The sequence below is a fragment of the Erythranthe guttata genome, chromosome 3 (assembly GCF_056151865.1).
Source record: "Erythranthe guttata isolate IM_541 chromosome 3, IM_541, whole genome shotgun sequence".
Lineage (NCBI taxonomy): Eukaryota > Viridiplantae > Streptophyta > Magnoliopsida > Lamiales > Phrymaceae > Erythranthe > Erythranthe guttata.
In genome coordinates this window covers 6,013,239-6,026,847 of record NC_142535.1, presented here as the reverse complement: position 1 = coordinate 6,026,847, position 13,609 = coordinate 6,013,239, and the positions used below count along the sequence as shown (strand labels likewise).

At 33.4% G+C, this 13,609-nt stretch overlaps 1 pseudogene; it reads right to left on the bottom strand.

Moving 5' to 3' along the window:
- Positions 1-287: 287 nt before the first annotated feature.
- On the bottom strand, positions 288-406 carry LOC148771632 (5S ribosomal RNA; annotated as a pseudogene).
- Between the last annotated feature and the right edge of the window lie 13,203 nt (positions 407-13,609).

Sequence of the window (13,609 nt, the reverse complement as noted above, 5' to 3'; positions counted from 1 at the left end):
AGGGAGTTCTGATGGGATCCGGTGCATTAGTGTTGGTATGATCGCACCTGTAAGTCTATGCACGCAAATGGGTTATATGCCGACAAAGTCAGACGCGAACGACACGTTTATCGGGGAAATCCGCACGTTTTCGATCGATCTACCGGCTCAAAATTTCTCCACGCGATCCGTTCGTGTGCTCGACTTTGCGAGACAGATGCATGGAGTCTGCGAAAGGAAATGGAAGAAAAAAAAAAAAAAAAACCTTGAGATGGGTGGTCCTAAAAATACCATAAAGATGTGGGGTGGGGGTGCAACCCGATGACTTCCCAGGGGGTCACCCATCCTAGTACTACTATCACCCAAGCACGCTTAACTTTGGAGTTCCGATGGGATCCGGTGCATTAGTGTTGGTATAATCGCACCCGTAAATCTATGCACGCAAATGTTTTATATGCAGACAAACTACTGCCGTCGAAGCTTCAAAAGTTGATAACTTTTGACTCGGGAGGAGTTACGAGGCAATCAACATATGCACGCGAAGCTCGTTCAGACGTCGTCGTCGTGTCAATTGGATGAAGCCCCATTGACCCCACGCTCGAGGTGAAAATCGGAGTGGGTAGTCAAAAAGTATCAAAAAAAAAACCGAGAGACGGGATGGGTAGTCGAAAAGTATCAAAAAAATGTGGGGTGGGGGTGCAACATGAGTACTTCCCAGGGGGCAATCAACATATGCACGCGATGCTCGTTCAGACGTCGTCGTCGTGTTAATTTGGCGAAGCCCCATTGACCCCACGCTCGAGGTGAAAATCGGAGTGGGTAGTCAAAAAGTATCAAAAAAAAAAACTGAGAGACGGGATGGGTAGTCAACAAGTATCAAGAAAATGTGGGGTGGGGGTGCAACATGAGTACTTCTCAGGGGGTCACCCATCCTAGTAATACTCTTGACCCATTTGCCCCACTTATGTTTGACTATATTTCTCGGATTTTCTTTTTTTCTATTTAACTAGGGAAAATTAACAAGAACCCCCTCATCTAGGAAATGTAGTTAAGGAAACACCTCTTCCAAAAAATAATTAGATAAAACTCCTTATCTAATATTTCACCCAAATGATATATTTATAATTTCAAAATTATCCTTAATTGTCCAATACACTCTCTCTCTTCATTTTTCCTCCTCTTCTCTTCTCTACGTACTCTTTCCTTTATCTCTCCTCATTTTTCCTCATTTGCTTCCTCTTTCTCTCTCCTCCTTTTCCCCCCTCTTCTTTTCAATACACACACACTTTTCTCTCTTTTTTTCCCATCTTCTTCTTCTTATATATTGTACTCTCTCTCTCTCTCTCTCTCTCCTCATTTTTCCTCTTCTTCTCTGTACAAATGGAAAAGATTGTCACTCATATCATCAACGGGATTGAAGACGTATACACATTAATATCTTTTTTTTTCTTACAATACCCAATTTGTTTTCGGATTAAGAGAGAAAACATTAAGAGAGAGAAAAAAAAACAACACCCAATTTGTTTTCGGATTAATTTCTGAAAATATATCATGTGTGTGAGTAGATATGTCAGAATTTTCTGTTGATTTCTACAAGACTACAGTTTGTTGGGAACAAAGTATGAATTTCGAGATTCTTCATCTTCTTTCTTCTCTGTGCTTTTTTTTTTCTCTTTTTTTTTCTGCTTGTTATATTTTAATGGAGTTCTTTAGTAAAGTCGTTAATGGAAGATTCCAGTTGTTGAAATTGGGAGACTGGAAGATCGAACTTCCACTATGGTTGACAAAGTGTGTGACGATGGGGAGGTAGATTTAGGGTTTTTTGGTGGATCGGGCGGATAACGGCACGTGTAGAGAAATTCATGCGGGCTGGAACCTTAATCGACTATGTACATGTTCATAGTCGATTAAGCTAATCGACTATGTTCTAGTAGTCGATAAAGGTTGATCGAGTCCAGTTTTTTTTTTTTTTTTTTGTTTATTTATTTCAATTGTATAAATCATTTATAATGTTTGTATATTTTTTGTTTTTGTAATATGTAGTTGATTTTTCATTTTTTTGCTGTTGTGATTTGTTATTTTTAGTAGCAAATTCTTAATCGACTATGCTTCACATCATAGTCGATTAATATGCTTCATTGACTCCATTTTTTTTTTTTTTTTTTTTTATTGATTCCAATTTTATAAATCAATTATAATGTTTGTATATTGTTTGTTTTTGTAAAATATAGTTGAATTTGCATTTTTGTAGTTGTGATTTGTTATTTTTAGTACTTCGTTCCTTAATCGACTATAGCTCATCATAGTCGATTTAATATGCTTTATAGCCGATTAACATACCTGATGGAGAAAAAAAGTTCAAAAACGAAATTTTTTTTTTAAAAAAAGTTAAAAAAATAAATAATAAATTAATCTTAATAATAAAATAATAATAATATAAAAAACAAAGAGAGAGAAAGACACGGTCATGGGGATAGTGGGCTGATGGGTCATGGCCTATATTGATGTGTAAAGTGGAGGGACATAAATGAAAAAAATTGATGGCTGAAACTTGGAGTGGGTTTTTCTCAAATGGTGCAAAATAGTTTGAATCTTTCTCTATTAAAAGAAGTACTGAGGGATTTATATCAAAGAGCGGCATTTAACCATTATTTTTTATATATTTGCTCAAATTTGATCCACCATTTTGTAAAGAAAAATTAGAAACCTTGGTGGCGATTTGAAAAATTAGAAACCTTGGTGGCGATTTAATTTTCGTTTTACATTTTTTATTAATTTCTAGAAATGGGAATTTGGCATAGTACAAACTCGTAGGTGTCAACTGTGAAATAAATTTTCATAATTGCTTGTCAATTATTTATGGTTCCTTCGACCCTACACCCGGTGAAAAACACCGGGTGGGTCTTCTGCTGCCACGTGTTCTTTTTTTTTTTTTTTTCTAAAACCCCTAAAGGTAAACCCTAGCTGGGAATCTATTATAAAATAAAATAAAGTGATACGTGGCGGCAGAAGACCCACCCGGTGTTTTTCACCGGGTGTAGGGTCGAACAAATCATTATTTATTCAGGACGAATAATAATTAGTTTTTAATTAATAGTTGATAATAGGTCTTGCAAGTTGCAACCGCTGCCACAACTTGGGGGCTTACGACAGGAGCCAACTTTTCTTATCAAGGTCGGCTAAGATTTATGGTGATTAATGGATAGTTTTCCTAAAAAAGTATAAATTAAGTACATAAAATTTTAATAATTTAAAACAAAATCAACAAGAAAACATTCTAATCAACTCGTGAACTCGTGTTTGGTATATTATAGTAATTTATAGATACTAATATTGTTTATTATATAAAAGTAAATAATGCCCACATCCTTCGAGATACAATTTGTATATGCAGACAAAGAGACACGTTATGAACTAACACACATGCCATTCAGCGACTCGAGCCCACCAAAATCCAAAGATTGAATCTTATGCTATGTTAGAGATAAGCTAATTATAATTAGTGACATAATTATTAGTTAAATGATGGATTAGCATGCTAGAGAAAGTAATAGTTGAACTGGTCGAATTGATGTGACATATATACAAACATAAGGGACGCAAAAATCCCCCCAAACCCGAAAACCACAAACCCGAAAAAACACACACACACACACAACCAATAATCCAAATTGAGTGGTTCTAAAATGGCCAAATTTATTAGTTTTTATCGGTCAGGATAAAAGTAAAGAGCCAATAGTCTTACACTTCTATTAAACTTCATATCTTATCTCATTAAAAAAAAAATAGATTCAAAATTTGTTCGATCTATCTGAAACTGACAACCCAACCTCTGTATCGTATCGAAGTGACAGTTAACATGAACTTCATCAGATAGCATAATTTTGTTCCTAATGTTATAAAAGTTCCAAGAAAAAAAATAATTACAATGACAATTAATCTCACTTTTGAACCTGATTTGGCGCCAATTACCATACAATCACGGCAACCAAAAGGGACGCTACTAAATATTCTCAAGGTTATGCAAAATTTGCTTGGTTCTCAGATAGTTCTAATACTTTTCAAATTAAAGTTGCATAAGGTTTAACTAATAACTAATATATAGGCAGGAAACTCCCTATTGTAGACCAAGCTAAACAGAGCTTGCTATACATCAAAACTCGGGTGAGACTCTGTACCGCACATAAACAAGAAACGGCCAAGGCCCCAAAAGAAATCGAATAGCACATATAAGGGTCTATTGAGTGATCCCAACAACAAAATGTTTAACAAGGAACTCGAAATAATCCAAAACATCACAATGGTACAATGTAAAAGAGAGAGGTAAATGCATGAACCAAGCATAAAGGGCGAGGCTTGCCCGATGAACCGAATTGCAACACATCAATTACCATGATCTGATAACGACACTATAAACTACGTAACACTATCTAGAGAAGGGTGAAATTACCAAAGTGAGTGAAAAGAACTATCCAACAAGTCCATTCAACTAACTATCCAACAAGGCCAATCAACAAACTATCCAACAAGGCCATTCAACGAACTATCCAACAAGTACATTCAACAAACTATCCAACAAGAACATTCAACGAACTATCCCATTCAACGAACTATCCAACAAGTACATTCAATGAAGTATCCAACAAGGCCATTCAATGAACTATCCAACAAGTACATTCAACGAACTATCCCATTCAATGAACTATCCAACAAGTACATTCACCAAACTATCCAATAAGGCAATTCAAAGAACTATCCAACAAGTACATTCAACGAACTATCCAACAAGGCCATTCAACGAACTATCCAACAAGTACATTCAAAGAACTATCCAACAACGCCATTCAACGAACTATCCAACAAGGCCATTCAACGAACTATCCAACAACTGCATTCAACGAACTATCCATCAAGGCCATACAACAAACTCTCCAACAAGTACATTCAACAAACTATGCAACAAGGCCATTCAACGAACTATCCAACAAGTACATTCAACGAACTATCCAACAAGTAGATTCAACAAACTATCCAACAAGGCCATTCAACGAACTATGCAACAAGTACATTCAACGAACTATCCAACAAGTAAATTCAATGAACTATCCCTTTCAACGAACTATCCAACAAGTACATTCAACGAACTATCCAACAAGGCCATTAAACGAACTATCCAACAAGTGCATTCAACGAACTATCCAACAAGGCCTTTCAATGAACTATCCAACAAGTACATTCAACGAACTATCCAACAAGTACATTCAATGAACTATCCAACAAGGTCATTCAACAAACTATACAACAAGGCCATTCAACGAACTATCCAACAAGTACATTCAACGAACTATCCTATTCAACAAACTATCTAACAAGGCCATTCGACGAACTATCCAACAAGTACATTCAACAAACTGTCCAACTCTTGAAACCGATAACAAGAACTATATTCATCCGATGCTACAGAATGGGAATAAATCAGTTGGTAGGCAAATCTAGGAAACTGAGTTGCAAGATTTTTGTTATCCAAATCAAGAAGTGAAACCCGATAATGCATTTGGAAATGACAAAAGAGCTAATATTACTGTGAGTGACAGTTAACCGTCATCCACAGTAATATTACAATAATAGACACTAATATTATCACGTTACTCCGTGAATAACTTAAACAAACAAAAAAACCGAAACAAAATAATAATATTGATGTGGTTGACAGCAATATTACTATAACAACAGTAAAATCCCATTCAACGAACTATCCAACAAGGCTATTCAATGAACTATCCAACAAGTACATTCAGCGAACTATCCAACTATCCCATTCAACGAACTATCCAACAAGTACATTCAACGAACTATATAACAAGGCCATTCAACGAACTATCCAACATGTACATTCAACGAAGTATCCAACTAGGTCATTCGATGAACTATCCAACAAGTACATTCATCGAACTATCCAACAAGTACATTCAACGAACTATCCCATTCAACGAACTATCCAACAAGTACATTCAACGAACTATCCAACAAATACATTTAACGAACTATCCAACAAGTACATTCAACGAATTTTCCAACAAGTACATTCAACGAACTATCCAACAAGGCCATTCAACAAACTATCCAACAAGTACATTCAACGAACTATACAACAAGTACATTCAACGAAGTATCCAACAAGGCCATTCAATGAACTATCCAACAAGTACATTCAACGAACTATCCAACAAGGCCAGTCAACAAACTATCCAACTAGTACATTCAACGAACTATCCAACAAGTACATTCAACAAGCTATCCAACAAGACCATTCAACGAACTATCCCAATCAACGAACTATCCAACAAGTCCATTTCCAACAAGTACATTCAACGAACTATCCAACAAGTACATTCAACAAACTTTCCAACAAGGCCATTCAACGAACTATCCAACAAGTACATTCAACGAACTATCCCTTTCAATGAACTATCCAACAAGTACATTCAACGAACTATCCAAAAGGCCATTTAACGAATTATCCAATAAGTACATTCAACAAACTATCCAACAAGGCCTTTCAATGAACTATCCAACAAGTACATTCAACAAATTTTCCAAAAAGGCCATTCAACGAACTATCCAACAAGTACATTAAACAAACTCTCCAACAAGGCCATTCAACAAACTATCCAACATGTACATTCAACAAACTATCCAACAAGGCTATTCAATGAACTATCCCATTCAACGAACTATCCAACAAGTCCATTTCCAACAAGTACATTCAACGAACTATCCAACAAGTACATTCAACAAACTATCTAACAAGGCCATTCAAAGAACTATCCAACAAGTACATTGAACAAAGTATCCAACAAGGCCATTCGATGAACTATCCAACAAGTACATTTATCTAACAAGTACAGTCAACCAACTATCTAACAAGGCCATTCAACGAACTATCCAACAAGTACACTGAACAAAGTATCCAACAAGGCCATTCGATGAACTATCCAACAAGGCCATTCAACGAACTATCCAACAAGTACATTCAACGAACTATCCCTTTCAATGAACTATCCAACAAGTACATTCAACGAACTATCCAACAAGGTCATTCAACGAACTATCCAACAAGTACATTCAACGAAGTATCCAACAAGGTCATTCAATGAACAATCCAACAAGTACATTCAACAAACTATCCAACAAGGTCATTCAATGAACTATCCAACAAGTACATTCAACGCACTATCTCATTCAACGAACTATCCAACAAGGCCATTCAACGAACTATCCAACAAGTACATTCAACAAACTGTCCAACTCTTGAATCCGATAACAAGAACTATATTCATCCGACGCTACAGAATGGGAAGAAATAAGTTGGTAGGCAAATCTAGGAACTGAGTTGCAAGATTTTTGTTATCCAAATCAAGAAGTGAAACGCGATAATGCATTTGGAAATAAACCAACAAGTGAATTACTTAAAACACAATTAATAGGTACTAGCAAATTGCCGAATTGACCGTAGTCTAAAATAAGAGTTTGAAGAACGGAGAAAAACACGATATTAACCAACAAAACGGTCTCAAAAGTGCTATACGATTCAAACCCCATCGGAATGTACTGCCCCTTCTCTCATCAGCTCCTGGTACCATGAAATGAATCCTGTGATTAACAACAAGCAACAATTGATTTTCTTCCAGCACCCCAACAAATTGATAAGCTACAAACTTAAACTACACAATAAATTGGAAAGAACTAAACCCAATCAAACAGTTCACTCTGCATATAGCCCATGATAACAAATAATCAAAGTTAAGAAACTGCCATTTCATAACATTACATACATATCCCAAGTAGATCCAAGATTCCCAATTAAATATTTCATCATTACATTTGGGATAAAATAAAAAATAAAATAAAATAAATGGTCTCTGACCTCACTAGGCCAAAATGCATTTCAGGCAACTTTTTTATTGCAACGAAAAAATATTCGTCGCACGATTTGCGACTATTTAATAGAAATTCGTCGCAAATAATTGTAAATGATAATTTTATAGGAACTACTGCGACGATCAATAATTGCGTCGCAAAGTTTTGTCGCAAAATTAAGTTATAATATTTCCTTTCAATTGTTGCGACGAAAATTCTATTTTCGTCGCAAACGTGCGTCGATAATATACTAATACGACGCAATGAAAAATAAAAATTACTGTTTTTTTAATAAATTTATATTGCGACTTTTTTATTATAAACGTCGCAAATAGAATCGGGATTTTGCGACATTATTTGCGAAATTTTATTCTCAAATTTAAGATAAAAATCGCACATTTAGTTCAAGCTTGCGACGTTTGTATTTTAAAGTCGCAATTTATCAATTAAAAAAAACCCTTGTACCCTAATTCTGTCATATCTCGTTTACCCCTCTCTCTCTACTTTCTCACAGCCCTCTGCCAACGCTTACCGACGCCACCGGCGACCTTCGCCAACCCCACCTCCGCCCTTCTCCGACGCACCAAGAGCCCACACCAACGCCACCTTCGCCGACCCCCCATCCGCCCTTCGCCGACCCCCCATCCGCCCTTCGCCGATGCACTGGGAACCCACACCAACGCCACCTCCTCCCTTCGCCGACGCCATCTCCACCGTCGCACCTCCACCGACGCCCACACCGAATTATTGAAACTTGAAGCCTGCTAATCAATTGGTATGCTCTTACTATTTTTTTTTTCCTTCTTATTTTGTTTTTCAAATACTTAAATTTGGGGTTTTCATTTTTTTGTTTGTTTCCAAAATGAATCTATTGTGGCTTACTGCTACAAAAGACCAACTATTTTAATTTATGGTTATGTACTGTTGTTCTTAATTTTTTTTTTATTTATTATTTTTTTTCCTGTCTTATTTTTTAGAATGTGTTTTACTAATATTTGATCAATGGATATGGTTTGTTAGTTGGATTAGAATTTTATATGATGAACTTATAATTTTTTTCCCTTTTCCCATGCTAGTAGTTGGATTGGAATTTATGACCGTTCACCTCTTGCTGCTATTCGTTGCTCGCCGATGTACATTACCAATTCTCCGAGCAGTAATGTTCGTTGTCGCAAGATGGCTATTTGGTATTGTAGATGACTTCATCACAAAGCAACTTCCCCATAACGTAACCTGGGGATTGAGCCTGTTGTATGCAATGGAGCACAGAGGCGACTGAGCCAAAACTTCAACCCAAGGTGAAGGCAATTCATTGTTATTTCAATTAGAGTTATACTTGCTGTAACTGCTTTCATTTATGGTAAATTCTATTTCAGGTGAACTCGCACACGCATTGCGGTTCTTAGCATCCGTTGTTTCTTAGAGTTTTTGGCTTTTGGTGATATTCTTGAGCTACATAGAAAAATTCTGGAGCTTTCTGGTGGTATGAACCGAATTTTCGAACTTGAAGAGCTTCTAAATGCTGCTCAACATGGTGCGTAGTTACTCTTGTTTCTTGCTTCTAATATATGGTTGCTCTTTAAAGATGTACATATTGATATAGTCGTTTCAGTTTAGTATGTTTAACAAACTATCTTCCCAATAGAATATCCACCCTTACAAATATTATTCTCCGCTATAATGTGCAATTTCCACACTTGCACTTGATATCATGTTAAAGTAAATTTTGTTTGAGAAAATGTTCAGAATACAAACATTTAGCTGCATTTCAAGATGAATTCTTAAGAAGCAACATTGAGTGATCAAAAAGCGGTGATCAAAAAGCTCCTCTTGACTTGTTTTTTTTTTTTTCTTTTCTGAAATAGGTTATTTTCTGTATTCTTAATTCTTATTGTTCACTAGATGATCACCACAACTAATCTTGGGAGGGTTCCAAAATAAAACAACTATTGGTGTCTTTTATCTCTTAATGATTTAGATAGTAATTTTTATAGATAGTGTATACAACAATCTTCATGATTTTTTTATTATTGCGGAATTGCAATACTCTGGCAATTAAATGTGTATACATTTATGCATATATTTTTTTTGCTTGAAAAAATATTTATGCATATGTGCTATAGCTATGTATATATACATGAGATATATGCATGTCTAACTGTTTAGGTTTCATTATTGGCAATGATGTTACTACATATAAGTTTCTTGAAAAAATTTCCTTGTCTTTCCCATTGATCAGACAACTTGAAAAAAGATCCATAAGTTCACTAATTATTATTATTATTATTATTATTATTATTATTATTATTATTATTATTATTATTATTATTATTATTATTATTATTATTATTATTATTATTATTATTATTATTATTATTATTATTATTATTATTATTATTATTATTATTATTATTATTATTATTATTATTATTATTATTATTATTATTATTATTATTATTATTATTATTATTATTATTATTATTATTATTATTATTATTATTATTATTATTATTATTATTATTATTATTATTATTATTATTATTATTATTATTATTATTATTATTATTATTATTATTATTATTATTATTATTATTATTATTATTATTATTATTATTATTATTATTATTATTATTATTATTATTATTATTATTATTATTATTATTATTATTATTATTATTATTATTATTATTATTATTATTATTATTATCAGTATTATCAGTATCATTATTATTATTATGATTATTATTATTATTATTATTATTATTATTATTATTATTATTATTATTATTATTATTATTATTATTATTATTATTATTATTATTATTATTATTATTATTATTATTATTATTATTATTATTATTATTATTATTATTATTATTATTATTATTATTATTATTATTATTATTATTATTATTATTATTATTATTATTATTATTATTATTATTATTATTATTATTATTATTATTATTATTATTATTAATATTATTATTATTATTATTATTATTAATATTATTATTATTATTATTATTATTATTATTATTATTATTATTATTATTATTATTATTATTATTATTATTATTATTATTAATTTGCAATTAAATGTATGTAGATGGATTATATCGGCCTTTTTATGCCTCATTATATAAGTTTTCTTCTTTGGACAGAGGATGTTGAAGCTTTTCTCGGTCGAAACTGCCACGCAAAAAGAAAGGGAAATTGATACACTGAGTGGAGTTGTGATGAAACGGAAAAGAAGGCAAGAGTTACTAAATATAAAATGCATTAAGTTTTATTTTTCAGCATGAATATTTTAAGGATTCTATATTGATTTAGCAACTCCTTAACTATGTCATTATTGTGTTTTCAACAGATTGAGAATAAGTCCGAGCAACATAATCCCTCTGCCATCTGCAAACTAATTCTAACTAATGAAGATGAAGGAGAAAACGAGGATTACCTTATCTTTCTAACACTACAACATCAACATTTTGTATATTTTAAATTCACATTTGGATGATTTAAGTTAAATGTGAATTTTAAAGTAGTGGATATAAATTTTGAGTTGTTTAATGTTTTTATTGTAATTTTATTTTATTAGTATTGTTTATAATTACAGGTTTCACAATAAAAAAAATTAAATTATCAAATAATAAAAAAAAGTTGAAAAATAGAATATTGCGAATTTTTTGTGGAAACGTTGCAACCTTAATTTAAACTTTGCGACGGAATTAATTACAAATAAACGTCGCATCAAAGAACGACATTTTATTTTAGTCGCAACTTTATCATTGATTTTGCGACGATTCCCAAAGGTTTCGTCGCCATATTTCAGCTAACGAAAAAATTAAATTGTTGCGACGTTTCTCTGGAAAGGTCGCAAACCATGCGACACTTTTTACGTTTCGTGGTAGAAATTTGCGACGGGCACTTTTTTGACCTTTTTTTGTGTTTATTTCGTCGCAAATAAGCTTTTTTTGTCGCACATTTTCGTCGTGCCAGCTCACGGAGGAAAGGCGGCAGTCAACCTCTGTCTAAGTGAATCGATATTTGCATCAGCTTTGCGGAAGATCGAATTCATCAACACAGGACGAAGCTGTAGGCCGGTCCCCTCCTTCATTAGTTCTTCACTATTTGGAAGCTGTTTGAATACAATTACAGTGTCACCAAACCCATAAATCCTTTTAAGCATCCAAACAACCTTCAATTGCTCAACAGTTGTGACTGGCAGACGGGCGATCTTCTTAAATGAATCGATCATATTATAAGTAATTTCTTCTTGAAGATCAAATGAATTTAACAAGTTACCAATTCTAACAAATTTGTCAGACAGAAATTCTCCGGGAAAATCAATCGGTGGAGAGCGCCGGTGAGACGGAGGGCTTGCGTCACGGTGTCCTGATCCACGGGGATTGAGCGGCGGAGGGGTGAAGTCACAACGTTCGCGGCCAGATCGAGGGGGCGGAGAGAGGGGCGACGGTGCGGAGGGGTAACACGACTTTTGCGGCCAAATCTCATTATTATTGTGTAACAGAGTAATATTACTATGTTGACCGTTCAACAAATGTAAACATAATAAAAAGACAAAAGAACTAATATTACTGTGAGTGACAGTTTACCGTCAACCACAGTAATATTACAATAATAGACACTAATATTATCATGTTACTCCGTGAATAACTCAAACAAACAAAAAGACCCAAGCAAAATAATAATATTGATGTGGTTGACAACAATATTACTATAAACACAGTAATATCCCATTCAACGAACTATCCCATTCAACGAACTATCCAGCAAGGCCATTCAATAAACTATCCAACAAGTACATTCAACGAACTATCAAACAAGGCCATTCAACGAACTATCTAACAAGGCCATTCAACGAACTATCCAACAAGTACATTGAACAAAGTATCCAACAAGGCCATTCGATGAACTATCCAAGAAGTACATTTATGCAACAAGTACATTCAACCAACTATCTAACAAGGCCATTCAACGAACTATCCACCAAGTACATTGAACAAAGTATCCAACAAGGCCATTCGATGAACTATCCAACAAGTACATTCAACGAACACTACAACATAAAACGTCATATATAGCGCTCAAAAAATGCTATCGTAGGTTTTAATAGCGCTTTTACAAACGCTATGTCTGCCGGAGCTATAATAGACTCCGGAGTTTTTATAGCGTTGGTGAAGCGCTATTGTAGAGAATTTTATGATAGCCTTTTTTGTGTGCTATTATTGAATTTGTATTAGCGTTGGTTAAACGCTATAATATTTTTTCATAGCATTTTTCAATTGCTGTAGTTTAACTTTCATGGCTAATAACCGGACGCTATTATTCACTTGTTGTGGCGTTCAGCCAAACGCTATAGTTAATTTTATAATAGCAATTTGTTTATGTTATACATTCAATTGGTGCAAATTATACACCTTTTATTTAATTTCTTTTGCAGCATTTTAATTTGCTATTATTTCTTCACGTTATAATTATATTCGATATGATATTATATGGACAACAATAAATATACTAAAGCTAAAGTCATATGGAGCATAACCAAAATTTGTATTGATAATAAAAACAAAATATTTACATTTTGGTTATTATATGCCATTCACCAAATCGTAAATATCCTAACCATAATCTTTGCTAGTTATTTGAAATAAGACATAATAATAGCAGGAACCATAAAAATTGCACG